The 23864-nt window shown below is 35.6% G+C and overlaps 1 protein-coding gene across 5 annotated transcripts in view; it reads right to left on the bottom strand.

The window, feature by feature from the left end:
- Positions 1-23864, bottom strand: part of TRPC4 (transient receptor potential cation channel subfamily C member 4) — a 201140-nt gene that overhangs the window by 118434 nt on the left and 58842 nt on the right. The gene's annotated exons all lie outside the window — the stretch shown is intronic.

Consider the following 23864-nt stretch of genomic DNA (forward strand, 5'->3'; position numbering starts at 1 on the left):
CACTTTTCATCTTAATTTCAAGATAGAATGTTATATGGTTACAAATGTCCTATAATGTCAAGTGGAACAAATAGATCACGACACACACACGTGCATGTGCGCACACATACATACACACAAAGATGTTTACTTCATGAAGGAAAATCCTGGTGATTTGAGGAGAAATCCAGAAGACTTAACATGTAAGTAAATGATATTTAAGGGGAAAAGAGGGAACAGATAGAGAAAAAAATGACCAAAAATGAGCACAAATATCAAGGGAAATTTTCCTATTCTAAGGAAATGTTGAGTCTGGACACTGAGAGGGCTCATCAGGTCTTTGGTTGAAACAATGAAAACAATGACACACAATTAGACACATCCTGCTGATATCTCAGACTTCCAAGTTTTTGTTTTTTTTTTTTTTTAAGAGAAAGAATGTAAAATGATCGGTCTATAAAAATGAGTAGGTGACAATGGAGATTCAACTAATATCAAATTTCTTATCTTTTCTTATTAAAATCTGCAAGGGGCTCCTGGGTTGCTCTGTCCGTTAAGTGACCAACTTCAGCTCAGGTCATGATCTCACAGTTTGTGAGTTCGAGCCCCGCACCGGACTCTGTGCTGACAGCTCAGAGCCTGGAGCCTGCTTCAGATTCTGTGTCTCCTCCTCTCTCTGCCCTTCAACTTGTTCTCTCTCTCTCTCTCTCTCTCTCTCTCTCTCTCTCTCTCTCAAAAATAACTACACATTAAAAAAATAAAATCTACAAGACATATCATTGTATCGATTACATAATTTTTGGTAAAAGATTGTGACTCAAGAACACCGCATCCAGCCAAGTTATCATCACTCTCCTGTTTGGATAAAAGACGCATGTTGTTATACTAGAATTCAGAAGGTACATCACTCATATATCTTATAGGAGCAACTTTTCCAGAAAGTATTGTAACCAAATATTAAGTGATTCACCTCCAGTAGGTAGGAAGAAATAGTTGGAGCAATGAGTCTTGCAATACTGGAGTTAATTCAAATGTCTATTTGTATGGTGCCTGGGGTTTGGTAATATAGTTAATAAGTAAGATACTTGAAGCAGAAGAGACAGAAAGAGACTATCCAAAAACAGTTTGGAATTCAGTTTTAAACAATTTCATTGTAACCTAGGAATTGGTGGGTAGGATTTGAGGTTGGAGAATAAAAAACAAAATAGCACTTTATTTTCCTTAGTCTTCTATAAACAACATAGGTCTTCCTTAATTTAGTTTATGTGTGTGTGGGACTCTTTTAATTAGGTGCAACTGGCCTGTTCATAATATCATATTAATATTATTATCATGAATAATAATAGTATTAGTTTTGCCTTCCTATTATTTTATACTTGTTTATTTTCTTGGTTTCAGTTCTTTTATTTTTTGGAAAAATTCTAATGTTATTTAATTAATTAATTAATTTTAAGTAGGCTCTACTCCTATCGTGGGGCTTGAACTCACAGCCTTGAGATCAAGAGTTGCGTGCTCTACCAACTCAGCCAGCCAGGAACCTCTACTTTTGTATTTTAAATAAGAAATAAATACACCAAGAATTTAGGGGTTAACAAAGTAAGAAATCCTCTTCCAAAAAAAAAAAATCCCCAAAGTCAAAAGGAAAATGAAGATACAGTTAAAAATTCTCTAGAAAGCAGACAACCACAATAATTATTAGCAAGTTGAATCCAACAGGTTATGAAAAGAATAAAACCGTGTAAAAATAGTGTTTATTTCAGGAATGTAAATACTTTTGATTATCATTATATTTTTCACTATAATTCATTACTCTCTGTGTATGTGTGTGTGTGTGTGTGTGTGTGTGTGTGTGTATAATTGCATGGACTCTGGAATCAGAGGGCCTGGGTTTACAAAGAGGTTTTACCTTGCACTAGCTATGTGGCCTTGGCCAAGTTACTGCATCTCTCTGTGCTTCACTTTTTTATCTGTATAATGGGCCAATAAAGGATCTACTATAGCACTGTTATGAGAGATAGCAGGTTTTTGTGGTAAAGCATTTAGAACAGTGCATGGCCCTTGGCGGGAGCTTAATATGCATCTACCTGGATTGTCCATCCCTGCATTGGAACATAGGCTCCATGAGGGCAGGGACTGCGCAGGTTTTTCCAGAATGGCACATGAATAATAAAGAATGGCACATGAGCTAATAAATACTTACTGAATGAGTGAATGAACCTAGGAGTGGTGTAATGAAGTGTCTGCACAACTTTCAGTATTTTTTAAATGTGATGACACTGTACATGAAAGGGTGTTTGATAAGGATCCATCGCTGTTCCTAACTATGATAAAAAGTATTTACCAAAAACCAAGAGAGAACTTCCTGATAAAGAGTGAAAGTTTTATTAAAGGTCTATTAAAATTAAAAATAAATGAAATGTTTATTTTACCATTATTATTCAACATTTTGGAGTTTCTACCTAATGCAATAAGATTAGGAAATAAAATATTAGTAAAAATACTAAAACACAAATTTATCTCCATTTGGAATATTACATGATCATATATTTTGAAAAACTAAGAGACTCTAACAAGCATTAATAGCTTAATACAAGATTCACATACAAAAATCCGTATTTTCTCTATATTAGCAATGTAAGTTATAAACAGAACTGATTACATGAAGAATGAAAAAGTGGTCATTATTAAAGAGACACAATATACAAATTTATGAACAAAAACTGAATAAAAATTAATAAAACTTATAAGAAGAAATAATTAAATGGTATAGAGCACAAAATAAGATCCAAAATATAGGGAAATATTATGTTTCTGGATAGATAGACCTAATATGTTAATTAGGGCAATTGTCTCAAAATGAATACATACATTTAATGGCATTTCACTTAGGATATTTTTTATTTGTGCTATTTTATATATAACTTGATAAAATTATTTTACTATTTAATATGGAAGAATATGTATCCAATAATTACAATACTTATGAATTGGAGATTATGACACAAGAATATAGCAAGAAATATAAATTAGTTGAATAGAATTTTGAACAAAATTACTTCTTACTATGTATCGGAACTTCATATGTGAAAAAGTAGAATTTCTATTCAGTTGGAAAAAGTTGTTCATATATTACATGGCAGTGTAACAATTCTCTAACCAAATAAACAAAATTGTTCCCTATCTCATTTGATAACAATAAATTTCAGATGGAGTAAATATTTAAATGTAAAAAGAAAAAATGACACATTTAAAAAATATAGTTGTAGGGGCGCCTGGGTGGTGCAGTCGGTTAAGCGTCTGACTTGGCCAGGTCGCGATCTCGCGGTCCGTGAGTTCGAGCCCCGCGTTGGGCTCTGGGCTGATGGCTCAGAGCCTGGAGCCTGTTTCCGATTCTGTGTCTCCCTCTCTCTCTGCCCCTCCCCTGTTCATGCTCTGTCTCTCTCTGTCCCAAAAATAAATAAACGTTGAAAAAAAATTTTTAAAAAATAAATAAATAAAAAATAAAAATAAAAAATATAGTTGTATAGCCCCAGGGTTGGGGAGAACTCTTGAAGCAAGATTGGAAACACAGAAGAGTATACATTTTATTACACAATTTTTTTAAGTGTATTTATTTTAAGAGAGAGACAGAGAGAGTGAGTGGGGGGGGGGGGGGTGGGGAGCAGAGAGAGAGAATCCCAAGCAGGCTTTGCACTGTCAGCATGGAGCCCAATGTGGGGCCTGAAATCACAAACCGTGAGATCATGTCCTGAGCCAAAACCAAGAGTAGGATGCTTAACCGACTAAGTCACCCAGGAGCCTGTTATTACACAATTCTTAAGTAGAATGGCCAAAGATACCATAAATAAAGTCATAAAATAAACTACGGTGAAACAAATTTGCTACATATGAAGCATATTTAATCTTCATATTATACAAAGAGAATCTATAAATTGAAAATAAAGTTACAAACAACCCAATGAACAAATGTACATTATAAACAAGTATTTCACAGAAGAAAATCAAAAGGTCAGAAACACTGGACAGTTGTTCTCATTAACAGTCCAGGAAAGGCAAATTAAAACAATAATGAAGTACTTTTTCGTGCATCATACTGCCAAATTTAAGGAACTATGGCTACAGGCTCCCTCATTCATTGAAAGCGAGAAGAATATGAACGATAACAGCCTTGCTGGAAAGTATCTGGTGTTTACATAAATTCTGAGAACCACAGTCTCACTTGGAGGGACCTTTCCTACAGAGAAAGAATTACCATGAGAGTATTTCTTTATATTTATTTCATCATTGTTTGTCATTACCTGAACGTTTTCCAAATGAGAACAGGTTGAACAAATTGTGGCATATCCCTATATGAAATATTACAATACCTTGGACATCTGAACTAGAATTAATACTCTATGTACTAATTGTGGAGCGATTGCCCTGAGGTTTCATTTTGTCCTGCTGGAGAGCTGCCCCATAGTTATTTACATAAAGCCTCCTTATTTAGGTTCTTTAAACGTTAGTTGAGAATCTACTCTATATCAGACACTGTCCTTGGTATCACCTACTTATATCTTAACTACTTTTTGATAAATAAAGATATCCGTAGTTAGACCCAACTTTGTGTATTAAAATCTACTTTATACTCCACCCTCGCATGCAGCCTATGATCTAATCATTCCAATGTCACCTATGATCTAATCATTCCAACGTCAAATGTTCCATTTGTGGTTTTCTTGTTGGCTCCTATTCCCTCCCACTTACCAAATTCTGCCAAACATTCAAAACCCAACTTAGGTCTCATCATGTCTTTTTTGCCCTTTTGCAAAACTGAACTGTCTTTAACCTGCCATTTTCTCTTTGCTTGGAGGCAGGGTAAAGGGAAGGTATTACAATTAATTTTTTACAAGAAGAGGGAAAGAGCCATTTTCAAAAAATGAGTTTGTAAGAAAAGTAAGGAAGGGGTGCATATTACACCATTTCCGATTCTCTCATCTCCTTGAAGGGCTTGAAACTACTTACAACTTTACCTGAGCTCGGTTAGTGATATGTCCAGTATAAATAATGCAATATCAATAACTATCTTTACTCTTTTAGAGTTAATATTCATTTTACATTTTATTGGCTATATATTTTTACTATGGGCCTATTTAAAGTATACTTTAAATTAAAAATACCAGCAAATAGATATAGTTTGTATTGATTTGAGTAAGGGCATGAAGCACACAGTAAATATAATTCTACAATAACTTGGATGACAGATTTATTTAGAACCATGATACATACTTGGACCAAATGAGCAAAGATATGGCAAAAATCGTTTAGCTCATTGACACTATTAATAAAAATATGCTTGGAGTCTGATTATAGTGAGACAGGCAATAACTAACATGTATATAACTAACGAGCAATAACTTATCATGTGCCTTATCCTGGGCTAGAAGCTTGTCATACCTCATCTTAGTCGTTTTTAGAAGTGGCTGTTATTATTATCCACTTTTTACAAAAAAGGACAACAGGCCTTCAAGACATTAAATAGATTGCTCGTGGTCACAAGGAAACCCAGGCAGCTTGACTCCAAGTTCTAAATTTGTAATCGATAGATTATCTGTCTGGTATGTAAGGCAGCTGTGAGATTCTGAAAACTGCTTAGGCATCAAGAGTAAGAAGATGTGCATTAAATCCAGCCTCAACCAGTTTTAGTTGTGTGCAAATGACAAAGTGGGCTAACTTCTCTGCTTTCCCTTTTCCCATGTTGAAATGTGGACATTTATTCAAGATATCTCTCATCTACAATAAGAACTGGAGACATATATATCAAAGCGTTTTCAAAGTTAACTCTCAGGGGATTGTGGTGCAGATGAAAAGTGAAAGCACCTTGAAATCTATAAATCAAGGAATAACAGGAAGGGACCAGTGTTATGTGAAAAGCCTAAGACTGTTCAGAGAAAGAGCAGATAATGGTCTTGTTCGGTTTTGCCACGTACATTTGCTTCTCCGCACATAAAAGCAGTCCCAATTATAGTGCTTGATTCATCAGAAAGGTAAAGTAGTCCTTTCCTAGCGGGACGGTTTTGCATGTGTAGACATCAAAGTTTAGTACATGCACTTTCTGTTACTGTAAACTTAAGCTGGGTATCTCCTAAGATGGCATGTGATCCCTTTTGTGCACTGCTACAGATAAATCGTAAATAACTAATTAGTGTTATTTGCCTCTTCGATGAAAAACTGGAAAATCTGCTTCAACTCCTAAGGAGCCATCAAACAAATGGCAAGTGTAAATCACCACCACCTTGGGCTAGGTTTAATCGCTAGAGTAAGTAGGGAGTTATCATTACTAACTTCTCGATAGTTTAGTTCATAAACATCGTTTTTTAAAAAATTTTTCACATAGTGAGACAGTCATATATTTCCTTCTCCTTTGCTTGTTAAGGCAGTATGGGTTTTTCTAATACATTGGTGAAGATTTTTGCATTTATAATGTTTTTGATGGGACGTAATATTCCTTTCTCATGCTGCCTTCTTCTGGTTTTGATGCCAAAGTTATAGGAGTCTCACAGAATTAGACATGTTTTTGAAAGATTGGAATAAGATATTCTTTGAGTGGTAGAACTCACCTGTTTTCTTGCATCATTCTTTCTTAAATATATTAACCTTTTTTTGTCTGTCATATTAACTTCAAATATGTTTCCAAGTTTCAGTTTTTGTGTGAATTTTTACTATAAAAATGTTAACTGTTAGTTTCCTATCGCTAATCGAATCTAGAATTTCAGTGTAGCCCAAGTACTAATTCATCCAAATAGGTCACCAATCTATGAGAATATATACATGCACACTGGGGTTTGTAAAGGCTACCTGTCTGCTTTACTTGAAAGCTCAGAAAATCTTGTCCACATGCAAACTCCTAGCCCTCATAAGAGATTTAATACTCACACTATATTTTAAATTAATTGCAATATTACTTATTTCGTCCATGTGGAATTCAGTTGTTATTTTATGTGTGTTTATCCCTTGATAGATTTTAAGTCTATTAAATATCACTGTGATGACTGTACAGGATTTTAATTAAAAATACACTGTAATTTACTTTATTGCATCCCTTTTGAATACATGGAAGAATGAGGGATTAAATACGAATATCGGTCTTCTTTGGTTCTGCTTTTGCTAAACATCGCTTAATTGCTTTCCAAAAGGATTCAGTTTCAGCAAAAATAAAAAGTGCTTGTCTCACTAGTATCAATGGAGTATAACATATAGAAGACTACATAACTGCCTTACTGCCCTTTGCTGATTTATCATTTAGTGTTTAAATTATTTTTTATTATTTTGATCACATTTTGTAAGTTCTACTTTTCTCTATATTTTTTTATTTTATGGTTTTATTCAAAATACACCAAGGAATACATACTATTAAATTATTACAGAGATAACTGTGAAATAAAACAAATCTTTCAGAGGTTACAAATCACACCAAGGTTAGTCTTCATTTTTTCTGTTTTATATTTTTCTTCCTTAGTTTTGTTTAAAGTGTGCTGCACATGAATGTCAAGTCCTGTGATTTTAGGTTCCAATGAAAGCTCCGTGGAGTAAAATATATCTTAGTTTCTGTTAAATTTAAACAAACATTATCAAGCTGGCCTGTAATTGTCAAGTGGCCTGGGGCTCTTAGGACCAAGGACCATGGCTCTTAGGAATATGGCAGTAGATGATGCCCTCCAGGTTGGATGGGGGGTGGTGACAGGAATGTAGGACCAAAGGACTTGAATCTTCATATCTTAATCCACTTTGACTGATGAATATTAAATACAGGGAAAGCGAGGGGCGCCAGGGTGGCTCAGTCGGTTGGGTGTCTGACTTCAGCTCAGATGCCTTGGGCTCAAGTCTGATCTCACAGTTCCTGGGTTCAAGCTCCACCACTGGCTCTGTGCTGCCAGCTCAGAGCCTGGAACCCGCTTCAGATTCTGTGTCTCCTTCTCTCTCTGACTCTCCCCCACTCACACTCTGTCTCACTCTCTCTCTCTCAAAAATAAATAAACATTAATGGGGCACCTGGGTGGCGCAGTCGGTTAAGCGTCCGACTTCAGCCAGGTCACGATCTCGCGGTCCGTGAGTTCGAGCCCCGCGTCGGGCTCTGGGCTGATGGCTCAGAGCCTGGAGCCTGTTTCCGATTCTGTGTCTCCCTCTCTCTCTGCCCCTCCCCCGTTCATGCTCTGTCTCTCTGTCCCAAAAATAAATAAACGTTGAAAAAAAATTTAAAAAAAATAAATAAATAAACATTAAAAAAAAAGTTAAATAGAAGGAAAGTGGAAGTACAGGAGTAAGGTCTCACCAGTCTAACATGGCAATATACCACTGTACGTTATTCATACTTAAATTTGTTTGAAGAATTTATGCTACAAGCAGAAAATTCACTCTCAGAGGCTCTTCTGAGTCACAGCACCTATTAAACAGGAAAGATCAGAAAAAATGCCACCTGGGTCCTTTTTTGGCAAGTGAGCCATGCAGCAGAATTACGTGGATCATGTGTCTTGGTGAAAACCATGCTGGTCCAAAATGCCACAATGGCAACCAAAATGGTTCCCGTAAATGGGGAGAAGCAAGTGGACACGGAGCCAACAGCTGAAGCTAAGAAGACATGAGAGGCTGCAAGTTAGCGGGGCCTGGCAGGGTCCGAGGTCTGAATGCCTGGCAGTTGCGATTGGTTACAACTGGGCGTGTGGCTGGACGCATTGCCTTAAAAGGGGCAGAGGAGATAAGGCTGAGGAGCCAGGTGCCCTTGGCTCCTGCACCGTCGGTGTGATGGCCTCCAGCACGTCACCAGCTTCACTTTTAGAGTTAAGGGCACTGCCTGTTGACTCACAGGATCCCGTGACCTTCACACGAAGGTGCTTTGACAGAGTTGGTATGATTTACAATGTAAGGAGGAGAAAATAAGCTTTACTTCTATAATATTTAAAAATTAAGATAAAGATAATTACTACAATTGTTTTAATTTTTCAGTTAACAATGGGAAGTTAAACTGAAGAATACTAAATGCAATTTTAGATTTAATTTATGAATACTAAAAGAATTGGCCTATCGAGTGGGTGTAAGGTTCCTAAATTTTATGTCCCTTTCATTGATTTTTAGAATAGCAAAATTGAATACTCCCAAGAAACAACTCTATATTTATACCTGACCTGCCCATGTATTTAATAATTTCCTTCCATTGGCTGCCTTTTGTTGTGGTGGTGTGCACAAGTATTATGATCTTTGAGACAAGCATTGACTTTTTCCTGTTACAATAGCTATACATCCTTATTGCTTAAAGATTTTTAAAACGTCAAAAGTACTTATTTCAAAAGTACAAAAGAAGTACTTTGTCAAAAAGTACAAAGAAATACTTTTTTGTCAAAAGTACAAAAGAAGAATACAAAAACGCACCCTAAATCACACTGACCAGAGATACATGTTGTCCATACATATACATCTACATATATGTGTGTGTGTGTGTGCGCATGTGTGTATGCACGTACACATACACAGATATATATAGGAAAGAAAATATATATATATTATGGAATATATGTATTCCAGAAAATTGGAAGTTGTCTCTCTCTCTGTATATGTATGTATATATGTATATATATATGTATATATATATATTTATATATATATTCTAGAATATTATGGCATTTATATATTCTAGAATTGTACTTTAAAATTTTTTAACAATTACAGGCTTTTAGGGAAATATTGCAATCACTGGAAGTAAATCTGCATGCTTTACATGTAACTTTGACTTTTTGACTTCTCAGGATGTGGTGAGGCTCCTCAGAATGCTATACATCATTTAAAATCCTACAGAGCACTGTGGTGAAATACAGACCAAATTAAAAAAAATCCTCCCAGCAAATTTCCTAACAAAGATATTAATAATCTTGTTTTCATTCTGAAAATGATCTGAGTATTTTACCTTAATTAAGGCTTGCAGCTCTTTGATGTTCCATTTTATCTTGCCAGATTGTTCTCTGGTTAGTTTATTTTCATGAGTGATGATGGAGATTTTTAATCTACCATAGTCATCCATCTACCATCAATTTGACAAACTGTTACTTAATACCAATGATGTACATAGTATTATGTAGCCGGTAGAAGAAAATAAGACCAGGATTTTATTTGGTTGGGACAGTAGTTTATCCCCAAGAAATACACTGGTATTTATAAATTTGAGAAGAAAAGTGAAGTACCAAGACCATCCCCATACAACAACAAAATGAAAAGTGACTTTGTTGTAAAAGACTCAAATGCAACATCAACAGCCAGTATGAGTTTTTATACGTATATAGTAGTTATCACATGATGAAACAAATTAGAGAGAAAAAAAGCTTCACTAAAAAGAATTAGCAAATTAAATTGGAACACAACATGCTTTATCAATATCACACAATCTATTTGTATCGCTAAGCATCTAGGTAGGATAAGGCCATAAAACCCTAGTCTTTCAAGATTAAAAATAAAGCTATAAAACTAAGCAGTGCTACCAAAATAACTTGTTTTTTAAAACTTCTTCTCTGAGATTGCATAAAAATAACTAAATTAACACTTGGGAAAAATCTGGAAATTGACAGTGTGAAGCTAATGAGAAAAGTCATGTCATCCATGTGGGCAGGGCTGTCTAGGTGAGAGAAAGTGATGGATGTCCTTCCTCCTCTGAATGGAGTGATGTCTTTATTCCACTCACAACTAAAGAAAATACCACTTAGATTTTTGACTGGGTGTTGAAAAAGGCACATGTAAAGGGAAAGAATCATTTCTTTTCTTTCCTCCACTGAGTTCCTTTAGCAATAAACTTGGATCTTGAGATGTAAGAAAGACCTTCAGTAATTTATGAGTTCTGTAGCAACCTAAGAGAATTCTTAACCTCTATTTTAAATGTGTCAAAAATAGATGTATACTAGGATACATGGAGGGACAGCATTTTACTAGAAGAAGAAAACAGTGGGGATTAATTCCTCATTTCTCATGCCTCAGGTGAAATATACAGAAGGAGCTAAAGTCAAAACAGACTCCCACTACAGAGCCAGTTACAGTATGAAAAATGACCTTCTCCTGCTTTCGGATCAGATTTTCTGTAACAAATGGAATGTATTAGCATCACAGTCATCTAAAAATATCATTTTTGTCATTTTGCTATAAAGTAAAAAAATAATCCAAAAAGTATAGATCATACTGGTTTTTAAATGTTTGTTTGCTTTTTTTTTTTTTTTTGGTAAGTTTTAATCTGAATTAGGTGACCTATAAAAGATGCAATTGTACCAGGTAATAAAATCAGGTAAAAATCAACTACTTTCATGGAAACTTATAATTTTATAGTTTCTTAACAAAAGCTCTGCTAATACTGCAGAGTGCAGAAACTGTAGTCTACTGAAAAAATATAATAAAGTATGTAACTAATTTTTAAGTTCATATCAGATGTTTAAAACTATTACATATATTTTTAACGGCCTCAAATATTCACCAGATGGCAGTCTTTTCCTTAAATGTGGCCAAAAACAAATTTGATCTGCTTTATTTCATCTAGTAAAAGAGACAAGTGACTTAGCTGAGCAGATAGCCTGCATTTATCTGACAGTGTTAAATTTTAGTGCCTTCTGAAAACATACCCCTTAAAATATCCCTGAGGAAATCTGTTTATTCTTCTAAGGGATCACCTCCGATCATTTTCCTCTATCATAATTTTTTCCTTTCCTTTTTCCTTATTCAGAGTGAAACTACATTTTATTTGATATATAACAACTCATTTATATTTATTTAGACTTAATTGTGGTTTTATAAGCGTGGTCCTTTTCCTCTCTCCTGACTTCTAGACCTCTCTGAAATAAGGGTCAAACTTCTTGGCTCGACCCAACCTCTCCTAGCTTCACAGCCCTCCTAACCATTATGGGGATATCCAGGAAGTCTTTCCCAAGAAATTTCATTACCAGAATTTAATAAGTTTGACTCCAGTGATCTACATCAGCATCTTTGAAACCTCATCATAACCTAGATATAGGATACAAATGTGAATCTTTAGACATTGGTCAAATTGGCATGTTTGGTTCTTGAATGATGATGCTTCTTGGGCATGATGATGATGATAATGATATTACATCAAATGTAAATACATTAGGCAGTTCATGTGAAGTATTTCCAATTTCTAATTCTCATAATAATTGTGAGAGGTACCCATTACCATTTTCTGCTTCATGTTAAAAACTCACCCTTGGGTCACACAAGCAGGAAGGGATGGAGGGAGGTAGGACTTGAATTCTTCTCCATCTGATTCCAAACCATGGAATATTTCCTCTTATGCAAAACAAGCCTTAAAACATTTATTTATATTTTCATGTGTTTCCTTATTCCACAAAATATTTAAGGTAGAATTAAAGTGATGTGTATGACAAATATTTCTATTTGTTTCTAAACAAAACCAGAATTTTAAGCCTGGCTTAAGAACAGATATTCTCAGTAATTTTTGGCAAGTTTCCTGAACTCTACGCTTCATTTTTCTCATACCTGTACCAGGTGATGTTTCCAGGAGTCAGTTTGTGTATGTGTGTATAGGTGGTGAGGGTGAGGATTATATCAGAATGCCCCTTAATTCCCCCTAATTTCAAAGTTAGACATTGAATCTTTTTTTTTTTTTTTTTTTTTTTGGTTCAGAGGATCAGGCAGCCTAGATCACGGTTAAGTAGAACCTGGTATGGTAATGAAAAATTCATCCTAAACAGGTGCTTCTAGGACATTTGACTTAATGAATACTACCTGCAAGTCAGGCATTAAGTTTAGGCTGAAAAGTACTAAATGGAATATACTTAAAGTGTACTTTTCTAAGACTGGTAATTTAAAGTCAGGTCAGAAGAAGCAAAGGTCCTCAGATGATAAAGGATTAACAGGTTCTGATATTCTAGAATAAAGTATACAAGAGAGGTATGAGTTAGCAACATTTAATATGTACTTAACTTATCAAATAAAATTTTTAAAAATTTAAGCATTTCAGAGGTAGAACTAATAGTTGTATCTGCACAAAGCAAAAATATTTTATTTTGATTCCATTTAGAGTGAAGAGTATATCATACACAAAAAAATTCATCTCATATGACAATGTGTTTTAGACTTCCCCAAATCCACTGAGTATTTATACGCTTTACTTTGGAAATACAATGGTACTAGTTCCTTCTTTCATTAATGTTAAGTTTCTTCAATATTTGTGTCTTGCAAAGTCTCAAATGGGTATTTCTTCAACGTTAGGGGCACTATTCCTTTACTTTCCCAAAACTGCAGATGTAAAAGCAATTCAAAAATCCATATTGTACAGAAAACAAAATAGATGAGGATGCATATTATGTATTATTTACTTTTTATTTATCTCAAAGTGGCAGTTGATTGCTGGATTAGATTTCTTTAGGTCAAGGGTTTCTTTGTGATCATATACTTTTTAAAGTTTTTTACTTTGTGATCATATTTTAATAATATTTTGGTCACCGTAGGCAGCCAAGCAAACCTTAAAAATAACAGCCCTCCAGGAGAAAATACGTGATTGCTTTATTGAAACTTCGCTCACCCAAACCATTCTGCTAACTTTATTCTGTCTTTTCATCTTGAATTGTTCTCCTGTTGCTCTGCTGTGGGGAAATAGGTTCTACTTACAGAAATGGGTTAGAAAAAATTTAGGGAAGAAAGCCGCCACCACGGGGTGAAAGCACCCGAGGTGTGCTAGCGAGATATTGTAATGGGATCACGAGTAACTTGTTATATCACCTTCAGGAAATTACTTTCCATATGACATCAATATACAATTGTACGTCCATCGCAAACTTCACTTGTCCCCCAGACCCTTTGCTTCTCACGTACACAAGTCAATGATTACTGTCTGATTGTTTTCTCCACGTTCACATATGTACGATCATTTTCTTCACATTCACCACGTGGGTAATATCTTGTTTTTTTCATGTTCACCACGTGGGTAATATCTTGTAAGCTCAATAAATATAAATATGGAGACGAAACCCCTGTTCAGGGTTCTTGTCTCCTCCTGGACAGTACCCTCCCTCGTATTCAATTCTATGTCTGCTCTCTTGCTGGACAAGAGAGAACTCCAGACTCAGTCTGTGACACTCTGCTACAGCAGAGTTGAAGAAGGAACAGAAGCCAGTGATTCTACATCAAGAATAATATGGTAATTCTATATTCCCTGAGCTTAGCACAAATAATAAATACCATAGGGTGAACTATACCAGATAACCTTTAGAATATCTTCCAAACCTAAACAACTATCTATGATTTTAAGAAAAACAGTTCCATTTTCCATTAGTTTTATTATAAAGGTGTGTGAGTGTGTGTATGCACACACAAATGTGTGTGTGTGTGTGTATACACATGTACACACACTGCTGGGTATTGTGAAATTCACCAAGAAGGGAAAAGTGATACATATTTTCAACATAATATTTTAGGCAGCAGAATGAATATTTTAAGCAGCTATCATGGTAGCAAACGAGAGGGACATTTTGTTCCATCAGGGTTTCACAATTTGTCTCACACATGAATGGGGAAAAGGATTTGTGTTGTCTGCAAAATAACTTCCTCCAGTCTGGGAGGCGGGGTCCATCTCTGCACACTCCACCATCAGGTTCAGAGACAAGCTCGTCTCTGAGCCCTCAACCTCTGTGTCCAGCCATGCACAGGATGAAGCTGTGATGGGTGCTACTTGACTAGTCATCTTCTACACTCCGGTGAATATGCCCCTCTCACCTCTTCCCAGAGATTTCTCAGTGTGCTCGCACTACTCCCTCATTACTGCCAATCATTTTTAAGGTATTTATGTGTGTGTGTTGTGCATGTGTGTGTGTGTGTGTGTGTGTGTGTGTGACAGAGAGAGAGAGAGAGAGAGAGAGAGAGTGAGAGAACAAGGGGGGAGGGCCAGAGAGAGAGAAGGAGACCGAGAATCCCCAGCAGGCTCCGCACTGTCAGTGCCTAGCCCAAGGCAAGGCTCGAACTCAAGAAACTTGAGATCATGACCAGAGCCAAAGTCTGACACTTAACTGACTGAGCCACCCAGGCAACCTCACTGCAGATCTTTTCCTGTGATAATTTAGGGAGAATTGAGGACATCATATAACCAGTTTTGTTAAATCATTAACTTCAAAGCATTTAAAATTGGATTAGGACCCCGGTATGAAGGAATTTCTGGATGCTTCTCTGGAGTCAGGACATAGAGAGATCTTTCTATGTTGCTCAAAGATCAAGTTGTACTCCTAGATTACACCATGTTCTAATGGGCTGGCTGAGCTTGCTGGATATCTGATGGCCAAAGTAATGAGGCACTTTGGCACAGAAAGAGTAAAGACCATGAAAACAGAAAAACCAACTCTCAGATCTCCCTTAGGAAAATTATTCAACTTCTCTGAGCTTCAATTTCCTGATATACAAGACAACAATGTAAAATGGTCTTAAGAGAATGCCTGGTACATTGAAATGCCCAATTACTGTTAACAATTTGTATGGTTATTCTTTGATCTACAACCACCATAGTAAAATGTAATAGAAATTTACAATGCATCTGAACCTATTTGCTTTCTCAAATTACATATTGGTTTTGAGGAAAATTATCCAACACACTGCTAACTGAGGATTCACTGACATTTTGAGCAGGGGGTAATACACATAACATAAAGTCTAAATAAATGCATCATTATTTCTAATTTATACTTTATTCATCATGGTATTATTGTATTCAAAATTCACACTTATATTTGATGATACTAAAATTGCTTCACAAGTAAGCCTGTATCTCCAAATCAAACAAATCTATCTACTTCCCCTAGGAAGATCCAGATACCAAGGAGGAATGGCATAATTAGGTTACACATGAGGGGTGAGGTTCCTGCAAAGTTAAATCCACTCCACTCACTCATGATCTCATTTAAGGGGGGAAAAAGCTGTGGATTCAGCTGGTAAATTTGCAATTATGAATTTTTCTTATCTTGCAAAAACCACCCATTCCTTCTGGGTTGGTTTGAGCATTCTCTCAGAAGGCTATATTCTGTAAACTGGCTCTCATAGGCTCCAGGCTCACAGTTTAGAATTATTGTCAAGTGTTTCTAATACATGATTCAAACAACAGTGACTTGGAACATTGATATATCTAGAAGTTAATTGATCTAGAAAATTACTGCAGAAAGAAAAAAATTGTAGTAATGAAAATGAGAGTACTCTTTCTTCCTAACTGCTTGAAAAATTGGTTCTTAAACATTTAAAATTCCACACTACTTAAATCCTCATTTTATTGTGCTTCAGATATTACAGCAATAAAATTTTACTTACCTTGTGTCTTACCAGTGAATAAGTAAATATAGTAGGTTGGAAAAGGAGGTATTTTTAAAACAGCTATGAGAAGTTTTAATCATATTTTTTTAATAATTCCCAATTATATTGACACCTTATCTATTTGGTTAATTATAATTGTTAAATGACTCACTGTTATTCCTTAGTGATTAATTTTTCAAATCACTATAATTAATTAAAGTCAATGAATATATGACTTACTGAGACATCATGTTATTATTTTTAGATTTAATCACAACATTTTTAATGGATTTGAGGGGGGGGGTTAATAAAAATGGCTCCAAAGAAAGCTTTTCACCAAAACTCACATTTGAAAGATCAATTTCAATCTCTTATTTTTTAAATAAGTTATGAATTTTTAAAATGTTATTTTTGTTAATTTTTTGAGGGACAGAAGCAGAGTACGAGTGGGAGAGGGGCTGGGAGTGAGGGACACACAGAATTGGAAGCAGACTCCAGGCCATGAGCTGTCAGCACAGAGCCCAGTGCAGGGCTTGAACCCATGAACCACAAGACAATGAACTGAGCCGAAGTCAGATGCTTAACTGACTGAGCCACCCAGGCGCCCCTCAGTCCTCTCTTATTTTAACATAAACTCACTCTTCATACCAGCACTAACCCTTCACAATGCATTTGCTTTGGGGAATATGTAGTCTCTTCAATGAACATACATATTTTTAATTAAATTAAATGTAATAAGCATAAAATGATCTAATGGTACCAAGGTGGAGGGACTTACTGAGCTCTCTTAATGCTAGGTACTTCAGTGTGTTAACTAATGTTTCCAATTACTTGCTGAGTAAGGACTATAATCCTCCTTTTACGTATGAGCAAGTCAAGGCCCTAAAACCTAAAGGATCTGCCTGAGATTATAAAACAGGATTTATATCCAACTCTTTCTCTCTCTTGATTCTCTTCACTGTATTTCACTCCTCTGTCCGAAACCAGAGAATAAGGGCTCCATTTTGTGTACCTTTACGGTGGAATGGAAATGTCTCAATGCTTGGAGTTTTGTTTAATTGTTTGAGGTTTTTTTTTCCCCCACTTGATTTTTAGAAAAAGGCTAAAAGCCCTTTACTCTTGTGGGTTCCAAACATATTTAATGATGATGATGATGATGATTATTTGACTTTCATAGTAAGCGTGGTATGCTGAAAAGGAAAAGTAGGGGCATGTGGCTCAAAGGGATTATTTATAATTGGCTGGTCCTCGAGAAGAATAAAATGTCAATGTAACTATGGAAGTTAAATGGTGCATTATTTTATGAGTCAGAATGACCAGTTAGCTTATGCTACATTGTCATATTAACAGTACACCATAGTCTGTCTTTTAAAAATTCTTCCATTTGGGACAGAATTATTCATATCTCTCATGATTGCCATTTGCCAGCTGACTAAACACAATCTATGCTCCATGTTAGATTAGCTTTCAAACTCCCTGCTGTGGAATAATAAGACTCAATTTAATTTTTAGACTTCCAAAGTGCTTGTTAATAAAAATACTTTATATTGGTTACTACTTTACATCATAAAAAGACTTCAAATTGGTTACTACTTTACATATTAGGGGATAAATTTCAGCTTTTTCATTCTAATGGTAGATTCAGACAATATTGTAGACAACCTTTCTGTTGACAGTCTAAATCAGAATAGAAAGTATAATTGATGAGTTATCTACTATGTCACACAACAGGGTAATAAGTATTTTTGAGGGAGAACGTCTTTAATACTTTACTGTATTTCTCTCTTGCCCACTTTTCCTCTCAATCTTGCTCTCCCTGAATTTTGATCATTCCTAAGATTACAGTTACGTTTATATGTAGGTTCACTTGCTGTCAATATCCAAGCTGTAATAAAAACAAATAGAAAGGGTAACCTCAATTGGTTAACTACCAAGGAAGGTAAATGTGTTCATTCTGTAAGGGGCAGCTCTGAAGACTAGGGCATAGAGTGTCTTAGCGTACATCTTCCTTTATCAGGCATCAACTGAAGTTCATGGGACTGCAAGAAGGCAAATTACTTGTTCTAAAGCCCAATGAGGAAAACAAAATTAATGCAAGAGTTCAAAGTCAACTTTTCAGGGTATCTATAGTCCTGAGGGAGAAAGCAAATGGTTTCTATCTGAGAATTTTAGATTTCTTTTAAGAATAAAGTTCTCTGCCCAGTAGCCAGAGATATACTTATTAGTACCAATATCAACTGAGAAAACTATTCTTTATTTTTAGTCAGCGGGGCATATTTTGGGTTGGATGTATATTTGCATAACATACTACTGCCAATATCCTATTTCAGACCCTGATTTTCAGATCGCATAATAGGCACTATTTCTAAAGTCACAAGTTGTATTAGCAAATCTACTGAAACTATTTTTAAAAAGTTCCTGTACATGCACTGAAGTAGCAAGTCAAAGGGTGAACTGAATTAAATTCTCCTTTGCTCTCTCTGAGTAGGGTTTCGATGATTGCATTTTTCAAATGAAAAAAAAAAGTCATGCACTCTAGAGGGTAAATTGCTAATGCTTAATTTCATCTTCGTTGCATATGTTGTGTCATTAACATATATACTTGTTAACAAGAAGGCAGATTATGGCATAATACAGTAATAACCGTATATTATGCTGTTATTATATGTTACCTGAATTATTATATGTTACCTTATGTTACCTTTATGCAATTTGAACACCACCAGACTTTAAGAAGCAAGTAAATAAATACTATGATTCTAATTAACAGCCAAGAAAACCAATGTGCGGTGTGATTGGGAGATCTGTCCTCTTAGAGAGTGGTGAATGGGGCTGGAAGTCAGCATCTCTATCCCTCAGCCCTGCTCCTTCCCAGCACTTTATAGCTGCTAATGACTTTGTTATTCCTTAGTATTTATTGAGCATCCAAATGAGAAATGATATTATAATATTCAAGATAGAGACACAGCCTGAGTATACAGATCTAGAGACTCTTGTAAATTTATCTAACTCATATCCCAAACTAGGATAATTAATGATGTAAATGATTCCCATTCAAATTGTTGTAGTGCCTATAACTGGGAAGCATATAGCTATCTTTCATGACTCCTGAGTTCCAGCACTGATATTTCCTGCTTTTGTGATCTGGAACATGTCAATTTTACCTTTTTATTCCTTCATTTCTCCATCTATAAAGGGGGATAACAATAGCACCTACCTTCATACAAAACTCTTACCACAGTTCTGGGCATAGTGACAGGCTTGATGAATATTGTCTAGCATTATTACTGTTTTTATAATTATTATTTTTATTTTCACCATCATCATTCAGACTATCTCAAAGTTCATTGCCAGCTATGAACCTGGCATAGGTACACATGGGTATGTACTATGGGTACATACTGGGAACGTCTTTCCCTCTTTTGTAAAATGAAGTGATTGGGTTAGATAATCTCCAAGATCTCCCAAAGTTATAAAATCTGATATTCTTTTTAGTAGAGCTCTAAAACAAATTTCTTCAACTGAAGTACTCCAGGCTTAACTGTTGAACTAATCAGTAATGTTTAGGAAAATTTTTTTTCCCAAAGAAGGGAAAAATATAATAAACATATTAGTGAACCTGGGAGACTCTCATATATTAAATATCATGTAATCATTAGTATTTAAGGACATTAATTTAAATCTCCTGAAACCCAGTTTGGCACAGTAGAGTTCAATACCTAACATACGATATACAACCACAGGCATTTTCTAACTTTCCACTTCTCTAAGTAAGTGGTTCTTACAGTGCTGTCTCCAGACCAGCAGCATTACTATCACCTGAGTACTTGTTGGAAATATAAGTTCCAGGGTCTCATTCCAGACCTGCTGGATCAGAGACTCTTGGGGTGGAATCCAGCAGTCTGTGTTTTATTAAACCCTTGCAGTGATTCTAATGATGCTGAATACTGAGAACCACTTTGTAAGTGAAGAATGGAAGAGAAAGCTCTGTTTCTGATAAACGTTTACTGAAGCAGTTGAAAGTGTAATTGAGTGTGGCCTTGAATCTGGCCTTAGATGACGTCAAAGAGAAAGGTCTGCTAGAAATAATTAAAAGTCAAGTAACCAATCAATTGGCTCAAAATGGGGCTAAAAAGTCACTCTCAATTATTCCCTGCAGAGAAGTAAGGTACTCAGAAGGTTAAAGAAAAGTCCAATAAAATTACCAGAGAATATCAGAGTAATTGTAGCGAGGGAGCAGTCTACATGAGAACACACAACATTCCGTCTTCTTGCTTAGTGTAGAGAACCACACATTCTCTATGCTGTCTACTAGATGAAAGAAATTAAGTATTACTCTTTATACTTTGTGATAATAAAATAAAAACAAAACATTAGAACTCAATACCCTGATTAAATGTTGGTCTACCTTAAATGTGGAAGGAAATATTTAATGATCTGTGTCCATCTATTTATCTAGCACAACTGAAACATCTTCATTAGATGCTGCATTGAGACAATCTTTTAACAGGCTAATAACCACAAGCATTTAAACAATTTATAAAGGCAAGAAGAGAAAATCAATGTCAGAGCGATAGGAAAAGAGATGACTTTATTTGTCTCAATGTCCTCACTATCATCTATGTATCAACCCTAGACCACTTTCTTAAGTCCAAAATTTCAAATTGCCTCCTAGATGTCAATTTCAAGAAAATAAAAACCGAGTATATCCAATCAGGTTCCATAGACTATGTCCCATAGTCTCTATCCCAGTGAATGCTGTTAACTTTTCCCAGGTATATATCCTTGAACACCCTTCCTCCTTCTTCTTCAGGCCTTTCTCCTGCCCCCTTATGCCCTCTACCCACTAATAGTTTGTATTTACCAAATCCAGTCAGTAGAATTCATCATTACCTGAGGATTTATTTCTCCTTCATCTTTTCCATTGTGATGATCTTTTTTTTCATATCCCCATGATATTTTCCTGTTTCTTTTCACAACTAGATCTTAAGACTCCAAAGAACGGGGACAATGTCTGCTCCCTAGCGCCCAGGACAACAACACCAGGCAGAGTAGGCGTATGCAAATTATAAATTGTTCCCTGGTGAATGTACACAAACTAATCTGAAAATCTCATGGCCCCTATGACTTCAGGATGCCATCACACACTGCATCTTGTTCCAGAGAAAGAAATTAATCTGTGAAAAACTTACAAAAGAAGAATATATTTCCTAATCCACACCTGTCACATTTTAAGTTCTTAAGTGTTCTAATAATCACATTTGTATAATTTTTATATTATATCTTCTTTCTTGACCCATTTTAGGACAAATTTATCTTTTTTTTTTTTTTTTTTTTTTTTTTGCCTAGTTGGATACTATTGTTTTCAATAGTATTAACATTTGGCTTTAGGGACCTCAACAGAATTAATGGCAATGTGTTCCAGAGTCTTCGGGGGGATAACCATGAGACTAGAAATTAGACAGATTATAATGATACACAAAATGGCTTACAACAATCATAAGAATCATCTAAGCAATTACAATTTATAAGAGAAAGGATTCCTGTCAAGAACATATTTGCTGCATACAACACACTGATTTATGGAGGCTGTTATTCCAAAAGATGTTGGCTGTACCTAAGAGATGTAGTATCTAAGTAAATCACAGATAAACAGCCAAGCTCTAAAGGGATTTACTATCCCCAACCCCCCAGCCTGGACAACATCTTTTGCGTGCTACATTGTATACATTTTATGTTCTCACAACCTCACTTTCATTGTACAATGTACCAGGAACTCTAGGGGTAGGTTGGATTTGCTCTTTCAAAATTACAAAGTTCAAACAAAAAGATACAATTTTTTTGTTTATTCTCAGTGCCTTCACCCAGGAGGAATTCTAGAATGTACAAATAGAAAAGGAAAATTCTTGGCCAGCAAACAGATACAAGAGAAATCTTCCAGAAACACATGGCCTGGGATATTTCTGACTCCTGGCACACTGCAAACCTTTACTGCCTTTTGTTAATAATCAGGGTTCAGATCAAGTGCCTGGAAGGAGCCAGGACCTACTTGTGAGACTAGTTTAGCTCAGAAGTTGAATATCTTCCAACAAACACTCTCATAATAGCAGATATCTTCTCCAGACACCAAATTACTCTGGCCAGAACAAATGTCATTTGCTAAAGAGACACTGAAATGTATGGCCAGTGTTCTCTAAAAAACAGCACTAAGGTTATTTAGTAATAAATGTAAAGAATGCATTTAAGGACAATTTTGTTCAATAGATTTGTTGCAATTTACAATGATCCCCCCAAAAAAAAGTTAAACCATTAAAAAAAAAAAGATCCCCAGACCACCGTCGTGACACCTCTCTTATGGTCGCCTATATAGACCAAAACCAAGAGGGTGTACAATATAAGGCCATTGTTATTAGAAACGATAGGCTATGATTGCAGAAGGAATTTCAAAATCACAGGGTGACTGAAGAAGTAGCATCTGAACTTACACAGATGAAAACAGACTTCTACTCACTCCTAGTTGTGTCCTGCACTCTTTTAGTGGTAAAAACCTGGGATATAACATATATCTTTAGGTGTTACCATTACCTGCCCACTTCTGTCCAGGTGAAAGGACAGACGAAACAAGTGAATTTTCTACCAGTAAAATGTTAGCAGTATGATGGAAAGGGAACACACAAACAATTGGATATAAAACAGACAACAAAAAGCCAGTAACCCAACAAGCCGAGAAGTATTGTCCTTGTGGAGTGTGGCTTTATGAAGCTTAGGTTCAGCCAAGGGGAAGTGGTGGGCATGCATAAAAATGGACCATAGAACACAGCGAGACCTTTTTCCAGCCATGAAGTTTTCTACAAATAATGGCGAGCATCCTGATAAAAGTCCTCCAGGAGAGCAGAAGTAACAGTAGCCACAGCAGAACTTGCTTTAAAAGAATGTAACATCTCCTAACAGTCTATCATTGGCAGAGCTTGTGCATTATCCAATACGGCAGAAATCGCTATAGAGTGTAATAACACATGTTTTAAGATTTTACTTTAAAAGACACATTTTGAGTCACTACAGTTTGTGCAATGTCTTTGCAATTAGTCTATTAGACTTGATGCAGGGAAGTGAAGAGTTCAGTGTGAGAGGAAAAAGGATCAAACAGACAATTCAGATACAGGGCAGTGACAAAGGGAAGAATCTAGACAGAGAAAAAGCAGATTTCTTGTTTCTGTCCATGATTTCTTCACTTCCTTAGCTGTTAAAACAAACAAACAAATAAACAAAAACAAAACCCAAACAACAAAATAGGAAGATAGGGAAAAAAACACCCCACAAATTGTATGTAGAATTGTGTACCTTTTTAGCTTATTTTCTACTGATGACACTAAGATATAGCTACACTTTGGCATTGGTAAATTTAATACAGTTAAGCCTATAGTCAGAGTTTAGTTATTTTCTAACAATCCTTTTTTTTTTAATTTGCCTCAATTTAAAAGAATCCACTAGAGTTTGCTAATGAACAGTATCAAAATTAAGTGATAGAATTCACTTTTGCAGTAAGATGCAGAGTCCCAGAATAGGCAAACAAA

This window comes from Herpailurus yagouaroundi, unplaced genomic scaffold (assembly GCF_014898765.1).
Source record: "Herpailurus yagouaroundi ecotype Mexico unplaced genomic scaffold, PumYag 197, whole genome shotgun sequence".
NCBI lineage: Eukaryota > Metazoa > Chordata > Mammalia > Carnivora > Felidae > Herpailurus > Herpailurus yagouaroundi.